We start from the raw sequence: 14,007 nt of genomic DNA on the forward strand, positions 1-14,007 counted from the left end.
TTCAAATACAAATTAAACAATGGGACAATGGTTTAGAAAGGGCTTCTTTTTAATCTTTGAATGCTACAAAGACAAAATTCAGATCCCTTTTTTGAAAGAGATAGATAAAAATCTGAGGAATAAGCAAGTTTTTAAGGAGCATCGCTGAATTTTCAAAATGCAATTTGTTTAGAAGACTCAGACTTATAGGCCAGAGAAAATATATTCTGTCCCAAGTTTGGTACAGCTTTAATTCTTATCGTGAAACATCACTGGAACACAGCTATGTTTTACTAATTTTTTTTCCTCATCTCAGAATGGGGGATGAAATGGGATTTATAGACAGCCTAGTCCTAATCCTTGTTATTTTCTATTCAAGGAGCCATTTGTAACTATCAAATGACTAAAGTGTCAGAAAGGCAGAGACAAGAGGAAGAAGCAAGTTTCCTCAGTTCCTGTTTACCTTTCTGAGAGGCAAGGACACAAATCAGCATTTAAAGAGTTGGAGGCTGAGTCAAGAGAAGAGGCCCTGGGTACCAGGAGCCCTGCAGGGGATTTGGGGAGATGCTGTAGGGCTCAGAGGAGCCCAGGGCTGCCTTGGCTCCATCACTTATTCCTGCACATTATTGGCACCTTGGAACCTGACTGCGAGCCTTAGGAATTGTGCATTTGTCCCACAGAAATACATTTCTCCAGGAAATCATTACCTTCTCACTTTCATGCAGGTCAGACACCACATCAGCTGCACAAACTGATTTCTAACCTGTCAGGCACTTATTTAGGGTTTTTTTTGTGTATCAATACATGTATTACTAACATATAATTACTGTTGGCTGAAGACTTTATTATATAAGCTTTAGAGGGTGCGAGAAATCTAAACCGTGTCTTTTAATTAAAAGAATCTTACATGATAATCACTTAATCTATTCTGAGCTTCCTGAGATAGCAGTCAGGTTTACCTAATCCATATAACTGTCATGTGTTTAATTAACTAATGGTTAATAGGGATTTCTAAAACAGATTAAATCAATAGCATTAAGCAAAAAGACAGATTTCTAATGGGACTCATTGATTTGGTGGTTGATTTTTAATGATTCCAGAATGAGCAAGCAATGTCTGATAGAAGAGAATTACATCTCAACAGAGCTTTATTACCTTGTTTGAGGAGTGCTCTATGTGCTTTCAGGAAGGAATAATTCATTTGCAGAAGTGCCTCACTGTTTCAATGTGTGACAGTTAAGAATATCATTAAAACAGAAATGGTATAAAAGCTCAGAAAATACCCCAGTAAGGCTGTTTTTTTGGTTAAGGCATCAAACAGGATGTTGCAGTGCCTCAATCCTGAGCACATGAATATCCAAGATGTGGAGGGACCTGCTGAAGTGACCCGGGCACAGCAAAGCTGGGTGTCCAGCCCTGTAAATGCCGGGGACCATGGCAGTCCCAGGGCAAACCTGGGACACAGCCCAGGTGTCCCCTGGACACAGCCCTGCAGCTTCTACATTTTGGTAACAACCTGCAAATCGACTGGAAACGAGCAGCTGCACCCCTTCGTGACTCCATCCTTCACCTGACACTCATCTCCAGATACCTAAGATATCCCAGGCTCAGTTCCCCACTCCATATTATCAAATTGATACTCTTTCTTCACAACCAAATAAAGTAATCATCCTGTGGTGGCTTCGCCTTTTCCTTTACAGTTCATAACTGAGCTGTATACAGAATTTCTTGTCTCTGCTGTGTTCAGCCTTCTACTTTCTTAAGAAGCCAAAGACTTACTCATGACATTTTAAGCCAGAAAAAGCCACTGCCAATCTTGTAATTTATTGATTACTTCTCCTAACCTTTTCCTTGATCCTTCTCGCCAGATCACATTATTTAGTTTCAAAACACTTTCTAAGATTCCTTCTCAGGATGCCACCCCCAAATCCACCTTTTTTTTTTTTTTCCAGGCAAACCTGTCAGAATTCCTTTGCTTTGAAATGAGGCAGAACTTAATGCAATGTTTCCTTTATAACTTAAATTTAAAAAGTTGAAACCACTAAAAGAATTTTTGTATGTATATACTTTTGATCTATGATCTAAAATGTCTCCAGAACTCAAGATATTTTTGCCAGATAAGAATTAGACAGATGAGGTTTGGTTTTTTTTTTTTGAGAACTCGTATATAAGCTTTAGAACCATTGTCACAAAGTGATGAGTAGGTCAAAAAACTAAATACAAAATTGGAAGTGGTCCAGCTTCTCACATGACCTTATGAGTAGATCTGCTGTTTTTCCTCTTATTATGTAGGGAAGGAAGAGAGGGAAAAATAATTTCAAAGTGCTGACATTTGAAAAGTGGTGACCAAATTCAGCTTGAAAATGCTTGACCTCAGAGCTGTAACGGCCACCAGCATAAAAAGCAGGGAAATTCTGCATTTGATAAGCTGCTCTCAGGACTTGGGGTGAGGCACAAAAGATCTACAGCAGCCGAGGTTATCAGCTACACAGGACAAAGGCATGGTTAAACTTCCTGACAAATTACAGTGCCAGCAGTTGCACTCCGAGTTTTTAAATGTCTCACTGATACTCCAAGTAGTTACTGCACTTTCCAGTTGCCTTTTTTGGGAATTATTTTGCTCTACTACAGAGTTACCACCTCTGCAGCAGTGCACGAGGTGTGGGCTGAGATGATCTCCACTCCTTGCATGAAAAGGTGTAAAGATCATTTACATTTACACCTGCACTGCCCTGGACTTCCGTAAATGGGTTCCAGGGCTGACCTGTGGCAGGTCTAAGCAGTGGCTGACCAGGAAAATCCTTTCAGCAACGCAATAAAACACTTTAAAAGCCCTTTCAGGTCACACCGTGAGTTGCTACAGCAGAAACGTTTTTTCATCTACAAAGAGCTCCTGCATCAAAAAGGAGCAAAAGGATGGACAAAAATAGAAGCAGCAAAAAACTGAGAAACACAAACACATCCACTGGTAAATGGATCAGTTTTTGCTGGCTAATCAAAGCCCTGTCAGCTTCAGCATGAGTGTGGTCAATGACAAGTCTGTTTGTCCAGGACACTCAAAAACCTCTCAAAGGACAGTCCTGTTCCATTCCACTTATACTCACTTGCCTTTCAGCAAACCTTCCATTCCTCTGGTTTAAGGATTTTGTATAATGCAGAAATTTTCCTGGAGTGCGTAGATGGGACATGATTAGATTTATTTTTTTAATCCCAGAGTCTAATGTTAACCAGTCATGAGTTCAAACAGTTGTTAAGATAATATATGTTCTTTTTCTGTCCTTAATTCTCTCATTGCTCTATGGTGTCTTGTTATAACAAACAACAATTACCATGTTTTACTTTTATCTGATTTTATGATAAAAGAAGATATATTGTACCATTTTTCATGGTGGATATCTTCAGTAGAAAAAGATTTGGGACATAGACTTTTACTGAGATTAATTCCCACAATTAATCTCAATGAATTATATGTTTAATTAGATGCCTATAAATGTTTTATGCCCACAATGAATCACAGAGCTAACTTGAGGAAACCAGAAATGCACTGAATTAAAATAAACGGCTGTTTAAATTGGTATTGTGCATAAATATCAGTAATGAACCAGAAACATGTTTTCATGCAGGCAATAATGTTCCCTGAGAAAAGCATTAGGAAATGTCCTTCTAGAGGGATTTGTCACTCCAAACCCTTGTAAAATAGGTGTTTACTGTTGTCACTGTTGGTTCTCCACACGACTGAATGATTGAAAGGATGAGTTTAATTTTTGTGCAGCTCTTGTTCCATCGCCTCGGAGCCACAGAGATGAGCAGAAACACACAAACACTGTGGATGCATCTGAAAGAGCTGCTGGAGGAAGTGCCTGTAGCAGGATTTGAAGGGTAGAGGGTGAAATATTAAACACTGAATTTGTACCAAAATCTTTGCTCAGAAATCTTAACGTTGTTGCATTCTATGGATTTGGAGGGAGAGGGGAGAGGAGGGGAGGAGGCAAGAGGAAACACTTGGGAGTGATGCCTTGGGAAGGCTGAGCTGGAACACAGACTGGACAGAGCCAGAGAATAAAGCAGGGATTCATCGAAAGACCTTTAGGATCCACCTCGGGCAGGACAAGAGCCTGGCCAGGGCTACACCCAAGGTGGACCCAAAATGGTCACAAAATGCATTAAATGAGCTCACTGTTTAATGAATTTTAAAAAGGTGGCTTAGCCATCTTAGGAGATGAATCATTACTTCCCAAACAAGAAAATATTTTTTGGAACGTGTTTGCCCTTTTCTTTTTCTTTCTTTATTTTTAGTGGAAATGTTCTGCAGCAGTGCAGGGGTTTTTTTTTGACAGCGTAATCTACAGTGGAAAATAGATATTGATTTGTATTAGTATTTTCTTTCCTTAAATTTCTTCCTGGTCTTTGCAATTGTGCAGAGGTGAGGCAACCAAGCTTTCTGCTGTCTAAACTAACACTGATGCTGCATTGAAATGCTGCTGTTGTTCCGTGCAAGTTTGAAGCAGAAGATTTGGCTACATGATTTCAACATCAGAACTAATAAATTTATCTTCTGTGGACTTCTGGGATCTAGTTAAAAGCAAACAGGTTCTGAAATCTTCAGTTTGGGTTCAGTTTGGTTATTTTATTTTAGGTGTTTTATTTATTTATTATCAATTTTACTTAGAAAACAACGGCAAAATCCCCAGAAAGAGTTTCTTGGAAGAGAGTGCCAGTAGCTAAGTAAATGAATGCTTCAAAAAAAAGCCCCATTTCAAAAGTCTGGTCAGTAACAGCTTCATGTGTCTCTGTGAGCCAAATCAACGAGTACACAGTAAAAATTTTGATGAGGAAGTTTTCATTGAATCTGACTTTAATGGAAAATATGAGTTTCCACTGATGATATTTTCATAAGTGGTGAAGGTTTTTCATGAAATAAGTGTGCATTATAAAAAAAGGTAATTTTTACTGCAGACATACCATTTCAAGTTCCTAACCTTTCATTTTTTCTCCCCTTTGAATTCCTCAGTTATGCCAAACAAACAATTTAAGTGTCTCTGGATGTGCTGTGTGGGAATACAGTTAAAATTCCTGCTGTCCTCTCCCCTGTCCCACGTTCCACATCTGCTCTGCAGCTTCTCTGGGCATCACAGCCAGGCCACAACCACCAGACAGGTCAGCAAGAGGAGCCAGAACATTTCTTGGAGATCCTGACTAGCTCACCATTGATTACACAGAAAGAACCAGCCTGATAAAACCTTGAAGACACCTGAAGTTTGGACTCGTGGATTTCACGAGACAGTTTTCTTTTTTTTCAATGTTATCATCCCAAAGTTGAAAATTCCTACAAAACTCTCACGTTTATCAGATTGGTTTTAGTAGTAAAGCACTGGCATGTCAGACCAGGAAAGCAAAGCTCTTGATAATATACATTAAAAAATGAAGCCACACGTCTGACTGCTTTGGCAATGGTCTTAGCACAGCAGCTGCCTGCCTCTCCCACTGCAGATAGAGCTAAACCCATTTTCTGCTACTAGAGGGAAGAGAACTAAGTTTAGCTCTGCTAATTGCATTTTAGTCACAAGAATATAGCCACACACCCCACTTGGAAGACTTTGAAATCTTTATCATAGCACAAATCTTTCCCTTGGAGAAAGGGAAAAAAAATTAAAATACTATCTGACTTCTGCTCACTCCAAGAAGAAAGACGCATAGACTAGTACTATCACTCTGAATTTATGACTAATATTTAATTCCTCTTGCAAAAAACAGAGCCTATGCACCATGATTTAAGGAATGTAAGTCTTTCCTTTAGTTTCTCCATTATAACTCTTAGATCTTAATTAATATCAAAAAAGTTTATTTTTTGCTGTTTCCCATTACTTTTCATGAGACTGGGACCTACAGCTATTTTTTTTTTCATTTTCATAGGCTATCGCAATTTTTTATTTGATTTTAATCCATCTTGTGCATTAGAAATATGAACTAATAGCATTTTAGTTAAGTTCAATTAAATTATGTTTACACTGAATATCTCTAATTTTCTGTCCTGCCAGTGTCCAGACGATGAGCTCATAATACATTTATAAATGCTTTTAATTCTTACATTGTGTATTCTCTGCTAAATTTGAAGCCACAGAAGCCATTGTAAATAATTTGATATTAGAAGTTCAATAAAGGCGAAATTATCTCTTCTTCACATTTTTAAAAGGGTACAAATCCTGTACAAATTCCATGAAAATCCACTCTGACTACAACATTCCTGGAAGTAGAAGAAGCCATTGTAAATAATTCAATATTAAAAGTTCAATAAAGGCAAAATTCTCTCTTCAGGTTTTTAAAAGGGTACAAATCCTGTACAAATTCCATGAAAATCTACTCTGACCACTACATTCCTGGAACTGGAAGAATGCTAGACAAGTTCTGATTTATGGAGGTATTTCACAAAAGTGCTGCCTAATTCTGGCATTTGGGTGATGAAACATGCACAGTAAAATTTTGGGGTGAAACTGATCCCCTTTTGCCTCCTTCCTAAAACTGAAAATAGAAAACCAGAAGAAATTCAATGTTTAAAAAAAAAAAAATCTTAGTCTGAGCAGGCTGCAAGCTTTGCTGTAATATTATTTACAGGATCTATGAAGTGTGCTGATTAGGACAATATTTTTCCTCCTACGTGGAAGACAGAATGCCAGAAATACAACAGGCATAAGAAACAGCCTGGCAGAAGGTTGGCATTTGGAGAGCACTTGCGGGGGAGAGGAATTTGATAGCTAGATTAGAGAAAATAAAGTGACTTTCCAGCTAATTAATGTGCCATTGTCAGGGTTTAATCCCAGGGACTGAACTCACTCCACCACCTCTGCTGCCCCACGGGAAGGGAACCAGAAAGGAAAGGCAGAGATAAGGGGTGGGCTGGGGTAAGAACAATTTAATGACTGAAACAGAATCAAATATGGTAATAGTGGTGTCACTAATAGCAATAAAAAAGGAGGGAGAGGAATAAACCCCAAGAGAAATAAAAGTGAGGAGTGACACAACTGCTCAGCACCCACTGCAGGAGCCAGCAGGCACTGCCCCCGGCCGGCTCCCCCAGTTTATAACTGGGAATGGTGTTCCATGGTCTGGAGTATCCCTTTGGCCAGCCTGGGTCAGCTCTGAGGAATATCCCACGGGCCAGTCCTGGCCCTGCTCTCACGTGGCTTCCCTGCCAGACCTCGGGAACTCAAAAATCCTTGGGTGAAACCAAGCTCTGCTCAGCAACAACTAAACATCAGTTTGTTTTCAGCATCGTCCTCATGCTCAATCCTGCCAGTGCCAAATTTTTCCTTCTGATCTCAGTCATCAAATCCAAGTTCAGATCCCATCAAGAGAAGCTTTGCTGTTGACTTCACCACAAGAGGAAGACCAAGATTGTGGTCTCAAGGAACATAAAGGATCTGAATGCTAAGCACTGTCATTTATGCCTTTTCCCAGAACTGTAATAGACTTTGATTCTGTGCAGAAGAATGCAAAAATTTCACCAGTGTAGTGACTACCCCACACAGACCTGCTGCATTAATAGCTCCTTTCATATGAGGAGGATGGCAAAAGAAAGAAAATTATCTACAAATTTATCACCAGCGTCTGAAGGTATTGAATTCTATTTTCTCCAGACGTGTCCATTAGATCTTAGATCTGGCACATTGTACAGCAAAGCAGCAGGACTCTGCAATATAGACACATCATAATACCAAAGGTTGGGCTAAAGAATAGAAACTTTAACCCAAGTGGGACCGAAAAGACATGTTAAATTTAAATTAAGATTAAGTGGAGGATTGGGATCAGCCAGTATTTGATTTAGCTGGAAGGAAGCAAGGTATTTTAACAGCATTTAATAAAATCCCAGAAAAATCAGACTTCTGAGGTGTGGAGAGGAAAATGGATTATAGTGACGTGGATATAGAGGGCTGGTTTACTATCAAAGTGCATAAGCAATAAGCCTATTCATTTAAAAAGCAATAAAATTTTACTTTTGATGCCCTGAAGGACAATAATCTTCAGTTCTTGCCTTGGAGATACTTCAAGGGAAGAACAGCACTTTCTCATTTCATAGCTATGATTCATTTAAATGACGTAATTTAAAATATCATCATTTTACATACTGTGTCACAAAGTGACAACACTCCGGAGCTGCACCACTGACTGCCTGCTTTGGGACACATAAAGCAACTTGCAAATCTTGTCTGCCAATTCTCCAATAAGCAAGAAGGAAAAAAATTAAATTAAAATAGATATTTAAATTAATTATGCTTTTAATTTGTTCCTTCTTGCTTATTAGAGGATTGGTTCTTTTAAACACAGGTGAAAATGAGGGAAGAGGACTTATGACAGAGTGCTAGAGACAGCCAACATTGTCTTGGATGCAGCAGCCTGCCCGCAGATTTTTATATCCTGTTTGCTCTAACCTTAGGGGAATCAGCATTTCTTTGTACTCTGGACACTAATCTTAACTAAGAGAAGTAAAATTCAAAGTAATTGTAACACACTTATGGTGGCTGATTAAAACCTTTGGTATCTAGAAATAAAACTCTGTTGCTCACCTTGTTTTGAGCTGAGTACAACGGATAATCAACATTCAAGGCTCTTTGTTATGCTTGCATTTTTTATAATGCAGATGTTGCTTGAGTTTAACCTGCTGTCAGTTTTGCTAGTGGATTCTTTTTTCTCCAAAATCACATAGCTTTCACTCTGAAATGCAAAAAAAACCTGTTTGGTAAACATTCCAAATCCTTTGTCATATCCATGTTTCTCTTCAGGGATGAATATGTCTGGAGTCTGACTTAATTAACACGGCGTACATCTGATTATATTATATCATGAATGATTAAAACCCGAACATCAGACATAATTTTTTTTTTTTTTGTTAACTGTATGTATTTACACTGCACCAGGAGCAGTGCTGTGCTGCAGTCCCAGTGGGCTCTCAGAGGCAGGGGCTGCCTGCCCACCTCCCCTCTCAGATCCAGGACACCCTGGGCCCTGTAGCTAAAGAGAATTCCATCAAAGGGAAGGGGAGGAATAAGGGAATGACTTCAGCTGGAGCAAAGTTTCATTACAAAGCCCCTGCCCTGCATAGATTAAATTTGATGCTTATGCATACACAAGTACTTGCTCATATGCATTTCCCCCCAGAAGTCGGTTTGCTTAAAATGCTGAGGATCAGATCGAGGTTTAATAGCAATTCCTGCTTGAAAGCCCAAGTTTGTAATCAACAAAAAAAAGAAATCAGCCCATCCCAGTACCCCACAGGTGATTTACACCACAGCCAGACCAACCTGTGCCATTTCAGGCGTGGTGCCACTTCAGGTGCGGTGCCACTCATATTTTACAATATTTTACCTCCACTCACTGCTTGCTCTCAATATAGCTCAGCACAGATGCCTCACACCATAAATAATTTCAGCCTTCCTGAGTGCAGATAAGACACAGCACAAATATATGGTGACATTTCATTTTAGGATATATTTAAGTAATTCAGAAACCTGCAACATAAAACAGGAAACATGAGAGCAATTTTCTCTTCCTATAAATGGATGTATCATGGTATGTGGCAAAGGAAAGCAAAACACTTTGCTGGACAGAACAATATTGTGAGATCTTCATGCTAATATTAAAAGACCAAATAGATGGAGATTAAGAAAAAGCAAATTTTGTGAGAAGCAACTAATTGTAATTAAAAAAAAAGCATGTATGCTAGTTAACCATCTGCCACCAAGGGAACAGATTTACCTGCTATTAATTGTGGGGATAAACAGAGAGCTGAAATACCAGATTGCACAACTTTGAGAACAAAACCACTCGCATGCAAAAGGGAGGTGCACAGCCTACTGCATTTAATTTAACATCTTTCGCACAGCTGCAGGGTCTGGAAATGCAAATTGTTCTGTAGCTTGCTGGGAATAGGTGTGTCTTACACACATGTGCTACTATTTTAACTTCTTGTGATGTGACACCTTGGCCTGATGTTGACCAGCACCTTTGACCACAGCTGCTGGATGCTGGTTAGAAGAGATCAAATGGAGCAGCAGAAACACAGGATAATCGACAGATTATTACCTCTATTTATACTGGTCTCAGCTCTAAATCTGCAAGGAAATTAAATCATTCCAGACTAACTGGAAGTTAGGATCCACCACAAGTAGCAAGTAAGTTCTTCTGATGTATTTTCGATCAAATTCAAAGATCAGGCTGACAATATGTCAACAATATCTTAAAATGATCAGGTCTGCTGAGAAAAGCACACTGCCATTTCATAGCTCTGAACAAAAGCCAGCTTACACCCTTCTGCTGCTGCATCTTACCTTGCCTGTGCCCCTTATAACAGAGTTATCTACATCCTCCATCTGCATCTAGGATAATATTTAAAGCAATGATTTGGTGGGAGGAGAAAATAAAAAAAAAAAAAAAGCATCAGGAGATTAGCTGAGAAGAGAGCAGGTAAAGCTGGCATATAATTTACTATCCGTGAGCATGCAGAGAAGCCATGCAGAAAAATGTAGATGAATAACTAATTCTGACTGCATTTTTATACTATAGATGTAAAGATCCCCTGCCCATTTATTTGCAATAAGAAAGTTGCCTAGTTGTCAGTGACATTTAAATTCGAAGGAACACTCAGGAAGGGTAAATGGCCTAGATGAGACTAGTGAGTTTAACCCATGGATTCACAGTCAGTTGCTTTATTTATGTTGGTTCACCTTCTGGGGTTTTGTTTTCATAATTCCTCGGATTAGATTATTGAAAGCAACACTTTAACACTCACCTCAGCAAAGTGCACTATTGAATGATATCAGAGGCCATTTTATACTCTATAGATATTTATATATACAAGTTTGTATTCCTGAAGACTGGCAAATCCATTTTTCTTTAGTCATAAAAATTCAGCTGTTGCATATCTCCTTGGTTCCAGATGGACAGGAAGCAACTGAATCACTGGATATTGATTTTCTAAGCATTTGGAATATTACAATGAATAAAATTCTTTTTCTTTACAGAAGTCAGTGTTGCACAATGAAAACCAAAAGTGCCTTTCCTCAATCTGCAAAATGTTCTATTAAATACAGTGATTTTTTTTCCTGGGTGTAATAAAAACATTAGAAGTGTGGGGTTTTTTGTGTGTGGTTTTTTTTTTTTTTTAATTAAGTGTATTTTGAGTAACATAAGTTATCTGATTTCAGATTTCCTTTTTTTCCCCCACCACTTTCTTTCCCACCATGTTTATTTTTCTTTCGCCCTTGCTGTAGGAAAATACCTGAAGTTTTCACAGTGAGATGACAGACTGGATGTCAGAAAAGAGGAAATATCTCTTTCAGCTCTGCCACAAGAACTGTATCCTTAGTTCTCCAACAGTTATCTAAGTAGCTTACAGCTCTCTTAGTCCAGAAATAGAAGTCAGGAGGATACCCAGTAAAATCAGTGAAGATAAATTGCACAGCTAAGATAAAAATTCAGCTTAGTCTCATGAAAATTCCACTGAGGTTAGGAAATGCTACAACAGCAATCTACATGAGGAGAAAAATGAGAACAGGGGAAAGAGATAATTTTGTGTAGAAGAGGTGCAGATTGTAATGCTGTTCTGCCGCTGATTGCCAGAGTGAGGCAGCTGGAGCTGGTGGTTGTGATCCTGTGCATCACTGAGGAGTGGCCCAATATACACAAACACACACACCAGCACAGTATCCTTTGGAGATCTGTGTGTTATACCCACACACAGCAAAGACAGGAACACTCAGAGAGGATTTTTCTGTTTAAAAGATGACTCTCTTTTACACCACAACGACACAGACTCTGAGATTCAGAAGGCTGAAATGACTCCTTTATTTTTGGGATGTGTCTCCCTTTTATACTATTTTAAACAGACCAGTTTGATTGGTGACACAAAGACAAACCTCTTCACTCACACTGGTCAGACCAGAGGGACATCAAGAAGAAGTCCCTCCTAGGGAAAGGAATGAAATCAAAGTCACAGTTACAAAAACACTTCTCTTGTTTACAGAAAATTCTCTGGGAAAAGAATTTCAGAAAACCAAAACACCTCAGGCACGAAACCAGGGCTACAAAAAGATAGTTTAGAAAACATTAAAATTCTGAGGTCTGAGTTTTAGGCAGAATGCTTGGCACGGGGACAGCAAACCATTCTACAAGGGGCCTGAATCAGCAAAAATATTCTGACAATTTCTTAGCACTTCAATGACACAGATTCCCTGTGTTAAAGTCTGTTCTCATTTATGAGGGTATAAATATGGAGCAACTCTTCTTTGGAGGAGGTGGTGACAGTTTATAAGCTTCATTTCAAAAGGTTTCTTGCAAATTAGTCTAAAACCATTGTATAAATAATGTGTTTCTCATTTCTCTGTTTAGAGTATTAATGGAAGAGGATTTCCTGAATGGTGAAAAAATTCCTGTCTGTAGGACTCACACAACTGTACCAAACAACAGCACAAGTGTCACAGTGTGACATTTCCGTGCATTACAAATGTGGTTTATTTCTGACCTCAGAAGATAACACTCTGTTAGCCCTGGGTATAAATGGGAAAAAAACATGGGATTTTAATTCCTACATGCTGACCCATGTTTCAGTCACATAATCACTGGATTTACAATTTCTCAATGAGTTGGGCAGCCGGCAGTTAACAGATTGTAATTATTGAGGGAATTGCCTTCTGCTGCCTTAAGTTCCAGCAGTGGCCACAAGCCATGGACTGAGTAACATTTTTGTGGAAATTACATGAACTTCAGAGCATCTGAATGATCAGCCTTTCTCACACATGCAAACACCCACACACTGCCTGTCTCTATTTTTTTTAAATCTTGAAAATAAAATGTCAATAACCCATTACTTTTAGATGGGTGTTGTTGTTGTTGTTGTTGTTTTACGTTAATGGCAGAATGGTTCTAACAGATGATCTCAACATTTCCTGTGAGAAACCTGTGGCTTCAATAAAAATGTACCATGGAGTACCAGCCAGAGTCTGACAACCTTTTCCATTCCTTGAATACCTTGAATTTCATTGCACAACCACCCCACTGGAAAAATTCAGGGTTTTTTTTTAGCTTGGAATTCTGGAATCTAACCCTTTCGAGCCAGGAAAGACTTGGGTTTGTATTGGAAAGAATTTTTAAGATTTTCTCAACCTTACTTTGGAGAAGCTGCTGTTGTTTCAGTGAATCAGAGACTGCAGAACTGGGCCACGTTTGTTTGGGTGACTTGTGGGAACCTCCCAGTACATCTCCAAACTCGGCAGTGTTTATACAAGTGTCACCCCTTTATATATCCCTTATATATACCTTTTATATAAATCCCCCCTGTCTAACCCACACTGACATGGACAGCTCTCAGGTGTTTTGTGGAAGTACATTCCTCTAGAAAGACTGATTTACATTTTATACCTTTTATTTTCCCAGCAGAGATGATCAATGCTTATTACGAATCTTTGGAGTATGCAAAAACACACAGAATTAGACTCCCATTTCATTGCCTCTCCTCCACCTTTAGAAATGTGGAATACACGTCTCTAAACTACCTAAAGACAGATTTGTGAGGGTTTTTTTTCTTTTTTACATCCCCAGTGAGGCTTGTCAGGGCTCCCTTTTGATCAGCCAGCTCTGCAGCAGTGAGAAGTCACGCTCCCTTTCCAGGAGCTGAGCAGTGAGGACAGTGCCCTCGCTCCCCCGGTGGTGACATTCTGCAGGCTCCTCTTAAAATGCATGTGCACCCATTAGGGGAATATGGGATTTGGGAGCCCAGCAAACTTCCAGATGAGCACAGCCCGAGGGGATCTGTCAGTGCACGAGGAGCAGCAATGCAGCACTGGCTGCAAGGAGTGGGGTGTCCGACAAGGAAAAGGCCTTGACAAGCCTCTAAAAGGGGAAAATGATGCTTTGAGTTTGAGCTTTCGTGTATTTCAGATTCTGGGCTGCCCAGGGGTGCAGTTCTGAGCTCACAGTCAGTGTCACTCAGCTCTGCACACAGCAGGGACACAAAACAAATCCTTCTCCTGCTGCACA

General features: G+C 39.4%; 1 long non-coding RNA gene across 1 annotated transcript; it reads right to left on the reverse strand.

The window, feature by feature from the left end:
• Positions 1-5,872: 5,872 nt before the first annotated feature.
• On the reverse strand, positions 5,873-9,798 carry LOC136300382 (uncharacterized). Its single transcript, XR_010723678.1, has 4 exons — positions 9,730-9,798; positions 9,276-9,408; positions 8,541-8,688; positions 5,873-6,223 (listed from the first exon to the last, which is right to left on the reverse strand). It is a non-coding gene; the product is annotated as an uncharacterized lncRNA (long non-coding RNA).
• Between the last annotated feature and the right edge of the window lie 4,209 nt (positions 9,799-14,007).

Source organism: Chamaea fasciata, unplaced genomic scaffold (genome assembly GCF_029207755.1).
Source record: "Chamaea fasciata isolate MVZ Bird 193981 ecotype frontalis unplaced genomic scaffold, bChaFas1.0.hap1 SCAF_22, whole genome shotgun sequence".
NCBI classification, from domain to species: domain Eukaryota; kingdom Metazoa; phylum Chordata; class Aves; order Passeriformes; family Sylviidae; genus Chamaea; species Chamaea fasciata.